This window comes from Trachemys scripta, chromosome 6, assembly GCF_013100865.1.
Source record: "Trachemys scripta elegans isolate TJP31775 chromosome 6, CAS_Tse_1.0, whole genome shotgun sequence".
NCBI lineage: Eukaryota > Metazoa > Chordata > Testudines > Emydidae > Trachemys > Trachemys scripta.
Window position 1 is genome coordinate 89,180,472 of NC_048303.1, and position 18,047 is coordinate 89,198,518.

Consider the following 18,047-nt stretch of genomic DNA (forward strand, 5'->3'; position numbering starts at 1 on the left):
AGGAAATATCAGTTCATAGATGTCAAGGCCAAGAAGGACTGTTAAGATAATCAGGTCTGATTTCCTACCCAACACTGACCACAGAATTACACCCCGACCCTGCAATCCCTGCATTGCAGCCAATTGTAGTTCAACTAAAGTTAACACAACTTCCATTAACATGAGTCTTTGTTCAACCCTAGGGGCTTCAAATTATGTGCTCAGTTACACTTGCAGAGAGACACTGAAGTGCAGCACGTGTAATGGAGAGCAGCATTTGGTCTGCAGGACCTTTGTTTACTTGTGATGCACAAACCAGAAAGAACCCAGCTTGGTTCTCAGATCCCAGGGAGACTCTGCTAGGTTGGCAGTTAAAAAAAACATTTTTACTTGTAAACTGAACAAGGCACAAAGCTGTTTTCACAAAATCACCGTACAGCATAGAATCACACTTTTAAGACTGAATGTGGCAAGTAATTAAAAAAATTCAATCTGTCAAGGAGGTAAGTTCCAAGAAAAGGGTATAATTATCAAAATAGCTAGGGCCCCAACTTTGCCCTCAGATATGAATGCATTTACTATTGACTTCAATTAGATTTTTACCAGTATATGTGAGGGCAAGAAATGGGCCTTTAAGCTTAATTTTCAGCCACTGTATGAACAATCTCTCAGGCTTAGTGAGTGGGGAATTCTTTGGAAAACTCACACTAGGTAATGCTGATGAACATGATACACCAAATCTTTGTATGTTTAGTTTCACTGTAAGCTCTTTCACTTAGTCTCAGTACGGGGTAATGGGCTTGGAGAGCTCAGGTGAAAACCTAGCTCCAATGGGAATTTTGCCATTGACTTAAATAGGTCTGGCTTTCACCATTAGACTCCAGTGAGAATTTGGACAACAGAAGTTCTACATGAGCTGTAAACACTCACAAGGCAGAGCAGGGAGCAGGACTTAGACAGAGGGTTGTGTGTGGGGAAGGGCCCTCACAAGGAGGAGCATCATCAGCATTCTGCTCATGCTTGCTCTTCGCTTCTCCTCCTCCACACACCAATCCATTATAAGGAGTGATTGTGAGGGGAAAAAAAAAGTCCTCAACTAGAACCATGCCAAGACTTAGATCCCCTCAGCACTGAGAACCTCCCCCGCTTCCAGTTACGTAAGACATGAAAACAAGCCACAGTGGGCAAGGGGATGTTTGAAGCTTTGGGTTGGGGAAGGGTCAGTCTCTTCTAGTTCCCTGCTGTCCTCAGCTGAAGACTTTCTCTGCTCCCAGCTCTTTATGCTGCTGCTGACTTGGGGTTTCCTCTGTGGCAGCTTCCTCCTCCTCCATGCATGCTCCAGCTACTGCTGCCTCCAAATAGAGACTGTCACAAGCGCCCCCTCCTGGCTCCTTCACACTACACCCACTTGGAGATTTCCTCTGGGGCTTGTCTCCTCTCCCTCTCCCTTTCCTCTGGGGCTTCTGTCCTCTCCCTCTCCCTTTCCTCTGGGGCTTCTCTCCTATCCTTCCTCTTCCTCCTAAGTCCAAACCCTCTCCAGGTGCTTTATGTTTTCCTCACTTGGGGGCTTCACTGCTGTCTACTTCTTCCTTTTTCTGTTTCAGCACACAATTCCATCCAGACAGCCCATCCTTGTCCTTATCCGTTTCTTTCTCCCTCCAGTCTCGGCCAGCTGGCTCTGTAGTGCCTCTTCCCTGCCCCTGTTAACCTGTCCTGATCTACAGAAGTTGCACATATTTTAATAAAATAAAACCATACTATACAATTTTAATCAGAAGTGGACCCCAGATGCACTTAAAAGAGCCCAGTAAGGGACATACACAGTCAGTCATTCCCTTTGTGATATCATCCAAAAAGCATTTATAGGTAAGACATTATCTTCAAAATAGAAAGTGTGAGCTGGTCATTGGAAAAGTGAGTAATGTGAAGTATGTTACAAGCAATGGGCTATTTATTCTGAATTAGACCTAGCTCACACAAAGCATATGATGCTGGCTACAGAACAGAGAACTCTGACCAAACCAGGATGCTTGAAAATATCAGAAGGATATCAGAATATCATTGTGCAGATAGCATCAAAGGAAAACAGAATAAAACAATTCTTTGGCAAACAAAGGGATTATGAATAAGTGGGGATGGGAAGAAATCAAACCTATGGGGAGTCGGCGCCATAAGCATAGGCAGGTAAGGATCATTGTCCCCATTTTACAGATGGGGAAACTGGGCACAGGAGGTGAAATAATAGATCCACAGCCACAGGGTAGGCAATGGCAGAGCCAGGAATAGAATCCAAGTGTCCTGAGTCTCAGCCGAGTGCTCTTTCCACTAGGAAACAGAAGTGTTAATGCATCATTCCACAAAATATTACTAGGTCCTTTTGAAAGCACACATCCACTTACAGGACTCTGTGTCCCTCTGGTGTGCTGGAGCCTTGGTACCTGGCCACTTCACCGCTGTAAACCCGATTTGAAAGAATCTCATGAATCCATTCACCACATTTATCATACTGCTACTCTATGTTTGCCTGCCAACAGCCCTGCATAATCACATCTGACACCAAGAACTGCTCATCCTGATAATGGCTACTTGGGTAGTGGCTGTAATTCTGACGACAGGTGCCATAAATGCCAGGCACACTGTTGAGCCATAGTGTCAGGATCCAGACCCCACCCCCATCTCTGCACAGAAAACATCATAGCTGGGACAGTGCATGTGATCAGCAGGCTGTGGACTCATTGTGGTGAAATGATGGTGTCATGCTGGACAAGATGGTAGAACCACAAGGTACACACCTACCTGCTTTGGGTTGAATAGACACTCCATGAGTTCAGAATGCCTGTTCTCATTGTTATAATTTATTCCATGCTGCCTTAGCCAGAGACTAGAGGCACCAATATTCAGTATAAGAGGCAGTCATCATGGAAGTTGGATAGTAACAGGAAAAAGGTAACTCATGTGGTCTGCAGCAGAACCCTCTAGGAGTGGATAAAGCATCAACAAGGTCTAGCTCTACTAACATTGGGGGACCTGCTGACAGACTTTTCCTCCAAGTCTTGCCTCCCTTGACAGACACTTCTGTCCTAGTCATGCCCCTAGGTAAGCCCTTCCTCTCAGCTGGTAGGGATGGACTCTTTTTGTTCCCACTCCTGGGTCCTTGATTTTCCTGCTGAGTGAGGCACTCCACCTAGCAATTAGTTGGCATCACTCACCCTTGTGTTCTGCCCCATGGTCTTCTGCTTTGCTGTTGAACTTTGTGTCCAGAACCCTTGTAACTGCAAGATACTCATCCCAGGGATCCTGTCTTGGTCCCACTGGGAGCAGAACCTAGCTTCCTTATTATGAAGGATGTCACCGATATGTTTGCTTTCACCTCAACCCATTTGTGGACCCCTTTGACTCCACTTCAGAGATGGAGCACTCTGGTGCTGCATACTTATGTGGATTTTCTAAGCTCACATGGGGGTTTGTGCAGCTGTTTTTTTTTTCATGCATGTGGATTATTCATTTGCACAAATGACACCACTTTGTGCCATTCTACAGGCTCACACATCAGCTGCAACATAACTGCTTTTATGCCACTTGTTTCTGGAGTTGGTAATTGACTACTTATTCTGCACATAGTGCTCTTGTCTTATGCTGCCTTGAATCGCTCACTCCACTTGCTCTACCTTGCATATGCGTATGTGCAGTGGCAACCAAGATTTGCCCCTTCAAGTATAACCAATGATTTGAGTGTATTTCAGTTGTGGCTTGTCTGTATATAGAATGAAATATACTCTATATACAGCACACTGAAGGGCTTATCTCTCAGATTCATTATGAGACTTTAATATGCTGTCAGTGTGAAGTTCACTCTGTTGAGTTTTAGCATACAAATTGAAATATTTGCCTGCAAAATTATTTGCACTTCTTTACACAAAAAAAGCTGTTTAAAAATAAACAAGCTACTCAGTGGTCTTTTCAGAGAAAATGTATGGTATTAAAGAATTCATGCTGCGGAAGAAGAGATTTCACTCCTGATGAAGACACTTCAGTCAGTAATAAGCTCTGATTTAAGTTGCAGGGAGGATTTTCTGAGAGCAAATAGAATGGCATACTTCAGCTGACAGAGCTGTGTACCGAGGCATACATCAGTCTATATGGGCAGAGAAAAGTTTTGCAACCTGGACTCCTGTCATATTTTGTGTGTGTGGTTCTCTGTCTCCCTCACATTCTCAGAATTGTTATCCATACCATAACCATGTGCCATTTGTCAGTCACTTTAATAGCCTGAACTCTCATCATGCATTTCATGAGTTTATAGGTGAGTGGTTTTAAAAGGTTATTTGCATTGTCTGTTAGTCTCCCACACCCACTGAACATTATGTACTGCTTGTTTGATTTACAGTCTAGACCATTCTTTCTCGGATAAAAGTTCAATTTCTAATTCTGTACTCCTCTGCATTCTCAAGGTATTGTAATTATCCAAGAGTTCAACTTCTGTGTCCTCTACTGCTCTCAGAAATTGTTTCCTTACATTGTTCTGAGAGTGAGAGACAGAAAAGACATTTTGCCTGTGCTGTCTCTGAAGGAAAGGAGAAGCATTAATATACCCTTTATTAAACTTCCATTTTCTGTGTCGTTTGGAAAAGGCTGTAGCACCCTCAGGATAGCCAGCAGGAAAGAAAGGCAGACCAAGCTGCAGTTGAATGATCTGCAGAAGGTCACTGGAAGGGGAGGGGAGAGCCAACCTGTTTAACCTCATTACCACCATCATAAAATACCATTTAGAAAAATCATACTGAAAATAATTCCTTTGAGAAAATATAGTAGGCACAACTTTTTGGAAACAGGCCCCAAAGCCTGATTTATTAATACTGAATGCTAATTTCTGATGAAGACTTAATGACAGGTTAATTGCATGATGCTTTATATCATACCAGAGTTGCCAGGTTATCTCAAACCGCCACATGGCAAGGTAGTTATTCTCAGATTTACCTGGCAGACAGTATTTACCAAGTATTCTGTAGGCACATGCTGCCGGTACTGCAGGGAGTAATTATGGGCTAGATCACTGATTCTCAAGCAGAAGCTCTGAGGGGGAGGAAAACTTTGTGAAAGTCCCTTACAGGAGTTTCCTCTGAATTCTACCACCACTGAGGTGGAATTTGCCCCACTTCCTCTGCTCCCTAGGCAGGGTTCAGCTCTGTTGTAGCCATACTGCCAGGACTTCCCCCACTGGGATATGCAGGGGGATTGATCCCCCCTCCACTGTGGTGTTTATGCTCTGCAAAAGTAGGTGGGCTAGATCCTCAGTGGGTGCAAATTGTCAGAGACTCATTTGTTTCGAAAGAGCGGAGACAATTTATACCTGTTGAGGATCTGGCCTGGTGCCTTAAAGGCAAGTGTTCCTTCTTTTCACTGGACCGAGGAACTGCATCAACTTAAATACCGTGTTAAATATCAGGAGCCAGGCAAATAGCATTAGGGAGGATAAGAATTAACATGGAGTTTTCATCCTTCATTACGCATTTCCTTGCCTTTAGCTTCTTTTAAATATTTTATTCAAATATGTTGAAATTAGAATAAAATCAAGAAAGTATACCAGCTGTCCGCAAAATGAGGGTCATGTGAGAATTCTTAGTAAATACAATATTGGCACATGATATGTTGCTTCCTGGACACTGGGATAAAAGATATCAAAATCAGGGTGCCAGATAGCCTAAACGTGCTGGAAATCTACCACTGCTTGTAGTTCTAGTGGGAATAAATGATACCAGAGAAAGATGATTTAATATAAATCAGTATAATCAAGAATTACTTCAGGAGCCTGGGAGAGAAGTAAAAACAAGCCAGGCCCAGATGATCTTCTTAGAGAACCCTCTGGTGCCAAGTACAGAGTGACGAGAAGAGAAAACTGACACTAGAGAGCAACTGACAGATGTGCAGGTGGTGCAAAGATGCGGGATATGGATTCACACAGCAGTGGAATGCATTTTGTGATGGGACATGATTGTTGGGACTAGACAGTCTCCACTTAAGCAGATGGGGTGCTATCCTTCAGGATTCAAAACTGGCAGGGCATGTTAGGTTGTCTTAAAACTAAGTAGGAAGGAAGGAGGGGGAAATTTTTTGCTTAACTCAAATGATCAGGCATGTACTGCCCACACAGAAAATGAAACAGAGGATGGAGTTGTTCTGAAACAGCAAATGAAGAATAAGAACAGCAGTAAGGTACCAACGTGTGCAAATTATTCACAAATATAAGAGGGATCTCGGGGAAAACAAGCTAACAGTGTTCATAAATGATAAGGACGACTGTATAATCAATTAGGCATAACTGAAACAGTGAAATTATTTTCCTAACTAGAATGTCACCATGCAATCTGCATCAGGAGATAGAAAGGGAAGAAAAAGTATAATTATTATTTATTTGTAAAGATCATGGTATATTCAGCACTTTACAGAACATATTTATAAACATTCCCTACCTTGAAGACCTTACCAGTCTGTGACACATGACCAGAAAGGGTTAAGCAGTTTGCAGGCTAATTGACCCAGATTCAACTTTTAGAGACATGTCAGAAAAGTATGTAAATGGTAATTAGGGCCATTCCATGTTAGATAGGCTAGAACTTTGAAATGCAAACCTCTATTGTTAGAAAATTAGAGGTGATACTAAGGCTATGTCTATACTACGCACCTTTTAGCGACACAGCTGTGCCGCTACAGCCATGCTGCTAAAAGGTGTGCAGTGTAGTCATTCTTTGTTGGCGGGAGAGAGCTCTCCCGCTGACAAAGTGTTGTTCATGCTGGTGCTTTTCGTCAGTAAAACTTTTGTCATTCAGGGTGTGTGTGTGTGTGTGTTTTTTCACACCCCTGAATGACAAAACTTTTACCGACAAAAGTCCAGTGTAGACAAAGCCTAATTGTATGTGTTTACTTATATCTTGTTAGATGTTAGACAGGACCTGGCTATTACTGTCTCTATTGATTCAGAGATCAAAAGGGAATATTAACATTTAGATGAATCTTGGGTAAAATAATGTCACTGTCTATGTGTCTCTTTAAAGTTTGTGATAAACTGCTAAATGGATAAATTACCTTATGTTAATACATGTAGTTAATTACCGGTGATGTTTGGGAAACAGAAGGTTACATCAAAAGCCTATTGTTCACCCAGGACTGTATGGTCAAGAGCTGCCAGAAAACTATACAAAAACTCTTGAGACCTGATCCTTTCATCTCAGATCTGCTTGCTACTTTATGCAGGGGAAGCTTGAGTTGTAAGACTGAGATCTCCAGTCCCAACTAGATCACCCTGCATATAAACACTGGACTATCACCTAAGGACTAATTCTGAAAGAACTCTTTGCAACTACAAAGCTCAGTGAGGTTTTTACTCACGAAAGCTTATGCCCAAATAAATCAGTTAGTCTTTAAGGTGCCACCAGACTCCTTGTTGTTTTTGTAGATACAGACTAACACGGCTACCCCCTGATACTTGACATCTCTATTATGAAACTTATCTCAGAACTCCTGTCTGTATGTATACTGATCTTTTAATCAATACTGTCTCTCTTTTCTTTTTAAATAAAATTTAGTTTAATTAATAAGAATTGGCTGTAAGTGATTTGGGTAAGATCTGGAATATTCATTAACCTGGGACATAATGTGTCCGATCCTTTTGGATTGGTAGAACTTTCTTATATGATGAATAAGATTTTCAGTAATCTTCATCATACCTGGATGTCTGGGTGGAAGCCCAAGGCTGGGTTGCTAAAGGGAACTGTGTTTTGGCTTCTGGGTAACCAGTAAGGTATTACAGAAGATGTTTTCTGCTGGCTGGGTAAATCTAAGTATTGGAATATCCCACAGCTTTGGGGATTGTCTGCCCCACTCTTTGCAGTTTGCCTTAATTGAGTGACCTCAGCATGGCTCCCCTGGGACCTGGGTCACACAGTCTAATGTGAGACAAGGTGCAATAAAGGAGAGCTACAGACAAATCAGGCAAATAGGAGGATGGGTGGATGAGGTTTACAAATATAAGGTTGTGGTTATTTAGGTGTTATGCATGTGTCCTATCACTCAATAAGTTCCACAATATGCATGTGACAAATGGAGGGTTTTGTCTGTACCACTTCTGAATGTTGGATAATGTTATGAAATTGTATCATGAAATTACTGTGTCATGGAAAGCCGCTGTATATATGGCTCTCGCCATTGTTAGCAGGGTTGTGTCATGTCTCTGCCAGGCCAGAGCCAATAGTGAATAATCAGCATTCCATGATCATCTATTCAAAGCAGGTTTCAGAGTAACAGCCGTGTTAGTCTGTATCCCCAAAAAGAAGAACAGGAGTACTTGTGGCACCTTAGAGACTAACAAATTTATTAGAGCATAAGCTTTCGTGGACTACAGCCCACTTCTTCGGATGCATATAGAATGGAACATATATTGAGGAGATATATATACACACATACAGAGAGCATAAACAGGTGGGAGTTGTCTTACCAACTCTGAGAGGCCAATTAATTAAGAGAAAAAAAACTTCTGAAGTGATAATCAAGTGAATAAGGACTGGGAATGGCTGAGCCATTACAAACATTGACTCTATCTCCCCTTGTAAGTATTCTCACACTTATTATCAAACTGTCTGTACTGGGCTAGCTTGATTATCACTTCAAAAGTTTTTTTTCTCTTAATTAATTGGCCTCTCAGAGTTGGTAAGACAACTCCCACCTGTTTATGCTCTCTGTATGTGTGTATATATATCTCCTCAATATATGTTCCATTCTACATGCATCCGAAGAAGTAGGCTGTAGTCCACGAAAGCTTATGCTCTAATAAATTTGTTAGTCTCTAAGGTGCCACAAGTACTCCTATTCAAAGCAAAATACCATGGGACAATAGGTTTGTTCTATCTGGGGAAGACACGTTCTCCTCTTTTCTGAAAGGAGGGTGAGGTGGGGCGTTTGGAAATAATGGAAAATTACCAAAGGCAGAACAAAGAAGCAGGTGATCCCAGTCTCAGTCTATAAAGGGCCTCACAGGTGGAAACTAAGGGAGAGTCATTTTGCACTGGATTCAGATGAGGGGGGCTGCTGCAGGGGCGGGGTAGGCAAGGGGGTAGTGGACCCTACTTGCCTGCTGGAACCAAGATGATTCTCCCAAGGCCAAGAGCTCCCAAGAGAAGGGTGAGTTAGTGAGGGACATTGTGTTTAGGATGTTTTATTGTTTTGCATGATCTGTATTCTCCTACACTTTGTGTGATTAAACATAACGACCATAAAGTTGAAATATAGTACAAAGTGTACATGTGTGAATATGCTTCACAACTACCATGTGCCAAAGGGTGTTAACTGTAAACCAGAAGCTTTACCCCTGGTGAGAGCGGGGTATGTAAGTAGCCAGGGCTCTGCCCAGAGGGGGTAGGGGTTTGACAGCAGGTCCCAGTACTTGGAAGGGGGTGCCAGATGGGTCTGCACCCAGAGCGTGTGGCTTGGGACCCTGAGGCTCGGGCAGCGGTTGAACTCCGTTCAGGCTCCAGGCGCTTAAAACAGTCCCTGGAAATCCAGAGGCTTGGATTCCCCTTACAGTAATACCAGTGAGTGGACAGCAATGGGCACTCACTAGGACCTGTGACAACATACAAAACACTTCCACCCCAATAATCCACTAGAATCCCCTTCCAGGGTAAAGTGCCCCTTAAAAAAAAAACCCATCTCACCATTAGGTTGGCCACTCACACATTCCTAGAATACTGGATATTCCTTCTGGGAATGGCCTGGGTCCACCCTCCAGGTGTGACCTCACACACACAGAGCATGTGAAGTCACGCCACAGGGGGTGGGGGGACGACACCATTTTTAAGAGCAGGAGGAGGCAGAGCGGCATCCCCTATCCCCCCAGAATTATGTGTGTTTTTGTCCCAGTACCAGATGAGGACAAACCTTTAAAAGAGAGGACATATGGTCTAATACTGGATGAAGGACCTTCCTAGTTACCATCCTCTTTCATGAGCCCAGCACCCTCCCAACTCTGTCATAACTTTGCAGGCCAAATTCTCTACAGGAGTAAACCAGTGCAGTTCCACTAACGTCAATGGTGCTGTGCCAGTGTAGCTTATGTTTTACAAACACACCCAATCTTGATTTAAAAATTGCAGTTCTGCAATACAAGTGTCCCATGATGAAAAATCCACCACAGCCCTTGCTAAGTTATTCCATTGGTTAATTACCCTCATTATTAGACATTGCACCTTAAATTTGTCTAGCCTCAACTTCCACCCATTGGATCTGGTGACATCTTTGTCTGCTAGACTGAAGAGCCCGTTATAAAATGTTTGTTCCCGAAGCAGGTACTTATAAACTGTGATCAAGTCACCCTTTAACCTTCTCTTTGTTTAACTGAATACAGTGATAGACTCAAGGAGCTCAATCTAAAGACTGCCTTCTATATGTTTTATGGCTATATGTATGTTTCTATAATTTTGTAGCAGTAAGCCAGACAGGAAGGAGACTAGGGAAGATATTAGCTAGGCTTACTAAGGTGAAGTAGAGTAACAGAAATAATAGTTTTAAAAATAACACTGTTTTCCTTATTCAAATAAAGATCCATATTCAGTGTTAGAAGAAAATAACTGTTTCTGTGATGCTTTATCACAGTAATATGACAAACATGTAGGGGTTTAACTATTCAGATATTTGTTGGGTAATATAGCCAACCATACATCCTACTAGAGCAGGGTTTTTCAAACTTCAGTGCATCATGACCCCCTTCTGACAACAAAAATTACTGCATGACCCTGGGCAGGGAGACCAAAGCCTGAGCCCCGCTGCCCCTGGCAGGGGAACCAAACCCAAAGTCTGAACCCTGCCACCCAGAGTGTGTGTGTGGGGGGGGGGGGCAAAGCCAAAGCTTGAGGGCTTCAGCCCTGGGCAGGGGGGCTGTAACCTGAGCCCTCTGCCCAGGGCTGAAGCCCTCGGGTTTCGGCTTCAGCCCTGGGTGGTGGGGCTCTGACTTTGGCTTCAGCCCTGGGCCCCAGCAAGTCTAACGCCAGCCCTGGTGACCCCATTAAAACAGGGTCCCGACCCACTTTGGGGTCCTGACCCACAGTTTGAGAACCGTTGTACTAGCGGGTCTTATGCTACACAAAAGGCAACTTTATAATCCCAAAAGTAGAGAGCAAAGCCACAAAAGAAACCTTCTATGATCCACTTCCTTCCTGATAGAGACCAACAGGTTACAAAGAATAGGGAAACTTGGACCCAGTGACTGTGAACTCCTTGCATTCAGTATAGTCAGAAATATGTTTACAAAATACAAGAGTATTAGATTTCAGGAAAGCAGACTTTGAAGAATTAAAGAACTGTTGAATATGGAGCAATGGGAAGAAGTATTGAAATCCATCTGTGTCAAAGGAGGCTGCGGGATACTGTAAAATATCATAATTAGGCTCCATCCCAAAAGATATTATCTATGTTTGAGACAGGTAGATATGACAAACAGATGGGTGTAGCACAAGGTAACAATGAAATGGTGGTGATCACTCAGATAAGCAGCAGTCAGAGCTCACCAGCTGCCTAAACATTGAGTGTTTTGTAGACATCACAGCAGAGGTGGGTTTTAAGGAGAAGGGAACAAGTCAAGAAACAATGATATACTATAACAATCTGATCCCATTCCCAGAAATAGAGAATTCATCTCTGTTATCCCCTGAATGTTCTTTATGACCAAAATCTGGGAACCTTTTAAACATATATAGCAGGGGTCAACAACCTTTCAGAAGTGGTGTGCCAAGTCTTCATTTATTCACTGCAATTTAATGTTTTGCATGCCAGTAATACATTTTACATTTACAGGGGCTGGCAGATGGAACAGACAGGCAGCGGGCTGAGTGGGACCCGCGGCTGGGACCGCAGGCCAGCAGTGGGCTAAGCCACTCAGCCTGCTGTCCCTGCCAGCCAGGGTCCTGGCCGCCGGCCCGGCTTAGCCCACTGCCAGGGTTCCTGGCCACCGGCCCCGCTCAACCCGCTGTCGGCCCGGGGTTCCATCCATCCAGGCCGGCAGCGGGCTGAGCAGGGCCGGTGGTGGGGACCTAAGGCCGGCAGCAGTGTGCCACTGTAAATCAGCTCACGTGCCATAGGTTGCCGACCCCTGATATATAGACTCATTCAACCTATCCTTGTGAGTTTTATCTACTTCATTAGACCACCTTGCTTTTGATAGTTGAAGACTGATGCTTAAGAATTCTTATGTTTTTAACCTTACATTTTATTAATTATGGGGACACTAATCATATGTAGGTGTGTGTGCACATGCGTGTGTACGTATATGCCAATGGATGTGTAACAGTTGGTTGAAAAACCAAAATACACTAAAAGGTCACTCATGAACAGCTCTCAATTAACATCTGAGCTCACATGATTCTCACTGCAGGGGCCAGAGTCCATACATGGTTTTCATTTTAAGGCTTGTTTTCAAACTGGCAGAATTTTCTTTTCACCACTAATGCTGGGTTGTTGTTTTTTTAAAAACTTTCTCCATTCTTTCAACTTGCACCATGAAAATAGATCATTTTCACTTTTGTCCCTCCTCAGTATAATTTTCAGACTGCCCAGCGGTAGCAAAATTCTGCAATGTCTATGTTGCCAAGTGTGTTACAGGGCTAGCTGCACCTCTGTCTCCTTTCTGGTCCCTCTGAGTGCACTCCTTCAGGTGTCAGTCGTGTGCTTCTACTTCTCCCAGCGTGAAATTTCACAATGCTCTCACTTTTAGACTGGGCCCTGTGCATCAGTTGTACTTACCCTGCAGGTCTGAATGCAGGCTTCTGTGGCTTTTCTTTTAGGGAGCCTGTGGCCAGTGGCATCCAGTGATCAGACAGCCTACTTAAAACAAACAAACAAACAAAAACCTTTATATTTTATCAGCAGGAACAAAGGATTAGAGAAAAAAATCTTTAAAGAACAAACCATCCACACACATCTGTCTTATCTAAAGCCTTACCATCCTTTGATGTTGCCCTGGGCAGGACTCGCTTCTTCAGATGTCCCTGACATGTTCCTGAAACTCCCTCTGGTTCTCTCTGAAAGACTCTTTTGAGAATGTTCCACTTTAAACGCGGCTATCAATCTTTGTTCTTCTGTGGTTTTTGGCCTTTTCTGTTCCTGGTCTAAACCAGTTTTGTAGATTGATGATTTTTTTTTTCTGTCTCCAGCCAAAGCTACTAGTTCTGGCATTGTCTCTTAACAACCCTTATGTGTTTGCTGAGAGGTGACTTATCTTGAACCATTCTTTTCTTTCCCGCCTGTTTTTCTAAACAGGCTCATATTGAGCTAAACCAATATGTTCATATAGTAAACACACCAATAACAGGCCAACATAAGTATTCAGAAATTGTCACAGAACAGCTCCAATTCCATCACACCAACATTACAGACAAATATTTGTTTATTTCAAATAAACCATAATTATTGGAATTAAATAATTAAAAGAAACAATTCTATTGACTTAGATTTTTTTAAAACTATGCTTTTGTAAAAGCGAAGTTTTGATCTTAAATTGCCCTGGCAATGTCAGTTTAAGTTAGGAATTTATTTACTTCCATTTCCTTTTTTCACAGCTATCTTTTCAGAAAATGCAGTAAGAGCAAATAAATATCCATTCCACGAAGGCATGAACACTTACAGACTAAATGGTAATGATTTCTCGAGAGATGTTATAGTCTATTAGTAACTGCAGAAGCTTAAAATTAATACTGTTTACTTGACTGTAGTCTAATTTATACAGGCATAATTGAAGATACATATTATTTTCTAACACGTCTCCCTCATTGCAACAACAGTACTTAGTATGTTTCAGGCTTGATTCTCCTCTCATTTAAACTAGTCTACATCATTATGCTATTATATGTTATAAAAATTGCATGGACTTCATTGGAGTTACAACATTTACATCAGTTGAGATTCTAGACCAATATATTTACATCCCATATTTAAATCAGAATTGAGGCATTATATGTGCATATTATATATGTATAATAGTTTGCATAACAGATAAGATAAATAATTACAAAGCAAATTCCTTTTATTTTTTTCTCAGGCAAAATCCCCTGGAAGTTTTGCCCAAGTAAAAATAAAGTAAAGACCCTCAGGATTTGATTCTTCATGTATCATTATTATGGGCCAAATCCTGCTCATTTAAGTCACAGAAGTAGCCCAGTTGAAGCCATTGGGACTACTGTATTTGGATGGACAATGCAAGCATGATCTGGCCCTGGAGGTGAAAGATGGCGCTATATATGTAGATAATACATAAAGAGAGGTTTCTGTTGGGACAAGATACCAGGGTGACTGGGTGCAGAAAAAGATAGATGGGTTAACTTGATAGTGGCTTTCTATGGCATAAAGTGTCAGTTCAGCTAAGGGTTCCCCTTTCTCCCTACACTCTAGTGAGCGCCAGCACAGCACGTCCATCTAGCTGGCAAGACATTGGAATTTTTATTTTTAATCAGTTGTATCTGGCCTCCTGCCAACAAGCCATGCCTGAGGGCTTTCTGAGGATTCTCAGTGGAGAGCCTGTAATGTCATAGCCCAGATACGTTTTATGGGGAAAAGGGCTCCTAATGAGATCCACAGAAAGGGGAATCTTCCTCTAAGCAATTTGGAAGCATGTAAGGGTTTGGGATTTGCTGACGGAAACTCAGCACTGTGCTGGATGGAAATGTTACACTTGTCAGTTTTCATAAGTAACGCCCTGAAGGGAAGTTCCAGCTATCAGGCCTGCTCACAGGATAGTTTGTGCCCTATCTAATGAACTGAAAAAAATGGATTTGTTTCTGTATTTTAATTTGCAGTGTTGGCTGTAAAGTTAAATTATATTAATGGATTACTGTGTTTCTGAGAGCTGAAGTACTTTAGGTAATTAATCACCCTGGAGTTATACGCTGTGCACAGTGTGATGAGTGTAATATTTAGTATGTTGATGAGACCAGACAGAGTCTCACTTCTTGCCTGAATGAATATTGTGAGATGTTTAAGGAGAGAGACCTCACAATTTCCCTGTCTGTAAGCAATGTGTTAAGTAGTGAGTATATGTACGGCTACATTTGAGATAGCTGTGTATTAGAATTCCCAATGAAATACTGGAAATTTCATAGCTCAAAAAGTACAAGGCATAATATTGTCTCAAATGCAGAGCCGATTGTTTGACTGCACCTGTGGTTCATTCTTCAAAATGTTCAAGAGATCAAATAACCAAGTTTATTATCTAAAGACAAAGCAGTACAATATGAAAAGGAGACCGGTATGGCCCCCCCTTCCGGGACGCAAGTTGTCGCAGCATGTTTGTTTTACGCAATAGGTGTGCTTCAAAGATACGCATTTCAGCCAGTAGCATTCATTGTATGATTTTACAAGTTAAAAAACTCTTTACACATCACTAAAATCCAACCCACCAGTTTGTACCAGTTCCTTAACTTGTTTTGTTCTGTACCTTGTCCTGTGTGCACAATTTACCAACTGCAGCAATTGCTCCCAAGATGCACAAAAACATGTGTATGGTTAAATATAATATCTGCATATATGTAGAATTTAAGCCACTCAACAGTCCAGAAAAATGAATCACAGTGTCTTGCAAAGTCAGCGTGCCATGTCAATTACTACCGGTACTACAGAATCAACATCCAAGATGAAATATTCTCAAAGGAGCATTCTGTCATGAGACACCGTATGGTTCTGTCTCCCTCTTGCAGCACATAACCGAACTACATAACAACTCGTTCACCAAAGTACTGAAGAGATGTTGCTGGAATGGCAAGAGGAGAAGAACTGCTGGAGAAACTGGAAAGCAAAAGACAGTCCTAGGCCCTTTTCAAAATGGTCCCTGTCACACTATCTAGAGGGGCTCACGACTGAGTACCTGCCCCTGAGCAGACTGTCAGAAAACAGAGCAGATACGCTTTCCTTGTTTTCTCTTTCACTAGGGTCCGTCTTCCCCTTTTCTATCTCGCCTTCTCCTAAGGGGGCAATGCCTCTTTATATGGACATCCCCCTGGCACCATAAGCAATCTCTCTGCCTTGTCTTGGGGCCTCCCATTGTTCTTCTCTTGCTCAGCCCCTTCCCCTGGGCATGCCTTGACAACATAACTCATGTATGAGCATTCTCTCTGCAGATGTCCCTGTTGCCCACAGGCCCAACATGCTCATCCCTTCCCTGTTCTCTTCACAAGTCAGACTCTCTTGGGCTTTCTCTTCTTCCCATTCTCTGGGTGAGGCTTCTGTCCTCCATCCTGGCTGGGGGCACTCCCTTCTCAAGGGTCGCTGTTGCTCACAGGTGTAACACAGTCCTATTCCAGCAGACAGCCTCCTGGCCCTGGTACCTTGCTTCTTCTCTTGCTCTCTGCTGCTTCTATTGGCCTCTTCCTGCGGGAGCTTGAATATATACAGCTGCTGCTCAGCTATCTGTGCCAAATAGGCCTGTAGCATAAAGTCAGTCACTGAAGGTACAGTAAGCATTCATCTGTAGATACTTCAAATATAACAGAGCATGCTTCTCAGTGAGACTATTCATAGAGAGTGAAATTCAGTCCTCCTTAGAGAGCACCACAAGGCCTATGAACCACATAAAGTTCCACCAAAGGCCTCAGAGTAGGGTTTAAATAGAGTTTGACTGGTGCACCAGACTTGTGCTGGCTCTCTGCTCAGGGGATAAATTCCACACAGAAAGGAAGGGGGTTCGTAATCCAAATTAATTAGTGAATTTGTATAGAGAAAACTGTGTACTAGGAAGGGATCAGATTTTCAAAAGTGGTTAGGCACTTAAAACCGCAGATAGGCGTCTAGTGGGATTTTGAAAAGCACCCAAGGAGCTTAGGCACCTAAGATCCATTGATTTCAATGGGTGTTAGGCACCTAACTTGCTAAGGCACTTTTGAAGGTTCCTTAGGTGCCTCCTTAGGCATCTTTGGGTGCCTAAACACCTTTGAAAATCTGGTTCACGGTGCTTAACAGAGAAGTGTGAAAACAAGCTTCCTGGCCTGAAAAGTACCTAGAGCGCTGCATAGGCACTGAGAAAAGAAAAGGAAAGAAAAGCTTGCAACCTCAAGTGACAACGTACAGAAAAAGGATAGCGGATGGGGCACCAGAGAGACCAAAGTGAGAGAATAGAAGAGTTAACACACTTGTTAGCTATGCTGTGATATTTGCTCAGATTTGTTCAGTATTGTGCTAGCACTTCTCTGGCCTAAGGACAAGAGTTTGCTGGCTTTTAGGAAGAAGTGTGTTTTAAGAAGGGACTGGAAGGTGCAAAGGAGGGAGCATGTTATACCACGTGAAGGAAAGAGTTCTAAGCATGCTGGAGTTCATGAGATGAAATGAAGTGTGGAGATGTGTTCCAAAGAAGTACATGATGTGTGTGTGTGGGCTGAGCCAAATAAAAACTTTCAATAGTTTTAAGTTACATTTTAGTTTGTTCATAGGAGGAAAATATCCAAGGACAGAACTAGCAATTAACATACTGTAGTGATCAGGCTTGCGTTTTTATAAGCCATTTATATTACTGTTCTTACTACTTAATTACTTCCCACATTTAAAACAAATGGGAAGGAAAGAAAGTGGGTAAAAATGATCTGTGGGTTTGATTATTTAATTTTTGTCATTTACTCATCAAACATTTGCCATTCTTGCCATTATTTAATTTTTTTAAAAAAAAGGTATCAGCCTCAGCTGCAAGATACAGATTTCAATCTGGATTTTAACCTCTTCACTGTTAAGGGGCATTCAGATTCATGGCTTTGTTTCAGCTCATTATAAAAGTGGGATATGAATGTGACCTTTGGATTCACACACCAAAACTGTGGTTCTGCTGCAAAACTGCTCAGATTACAAGTAAAAAGGTATTTTCTAAACTGCCAGCCTTGCAAACTCATCCTGGGATTTGAAAGCCAAGCTGCTTTTCTCCTCTCTTGCACATCATCACCTGTAATAAAGATTCTGCAGGTCAAATTATGCCCTCAGTAACACCCATGGCACCTTATTGCTTTCAGATTATGCCCAAAGGGACAAATCCAGCCTCAGAGTTTGTCTTAAAC

General features: G+C 42.4%; 1 protein-coding gene across 3 annotated transcripts in view; it reads right to left on the reverse strand.

The window, feature by feature from the left end:
* Positions 1-18,047, reverse strand: part of KCNV2 (potassium voltage-gated channel modifier subfamily V member 2) — a 45,456-nt gene that overhangs the window by 15,342 nt on the left and 12,067 nt on the right. The window contains exon 1 of one of the 3 annotated variants that reach the window (XM_034774618.1): positions 12,766-12,827. The exons of 1 other annotated variant lie outside the window; for it this stretch is intronic. The gene's annotated coding sequence lies outside the window, so the exon portion shown is untranslated. Of the gene's footprint in view, positions 1-12,765; positions 12,828-13,463; positions 16,435-18,047 lie in introns of those variants that run through there. One more of the 3 variants, XR_004646266.1, reaches the window with a different exon arrangement.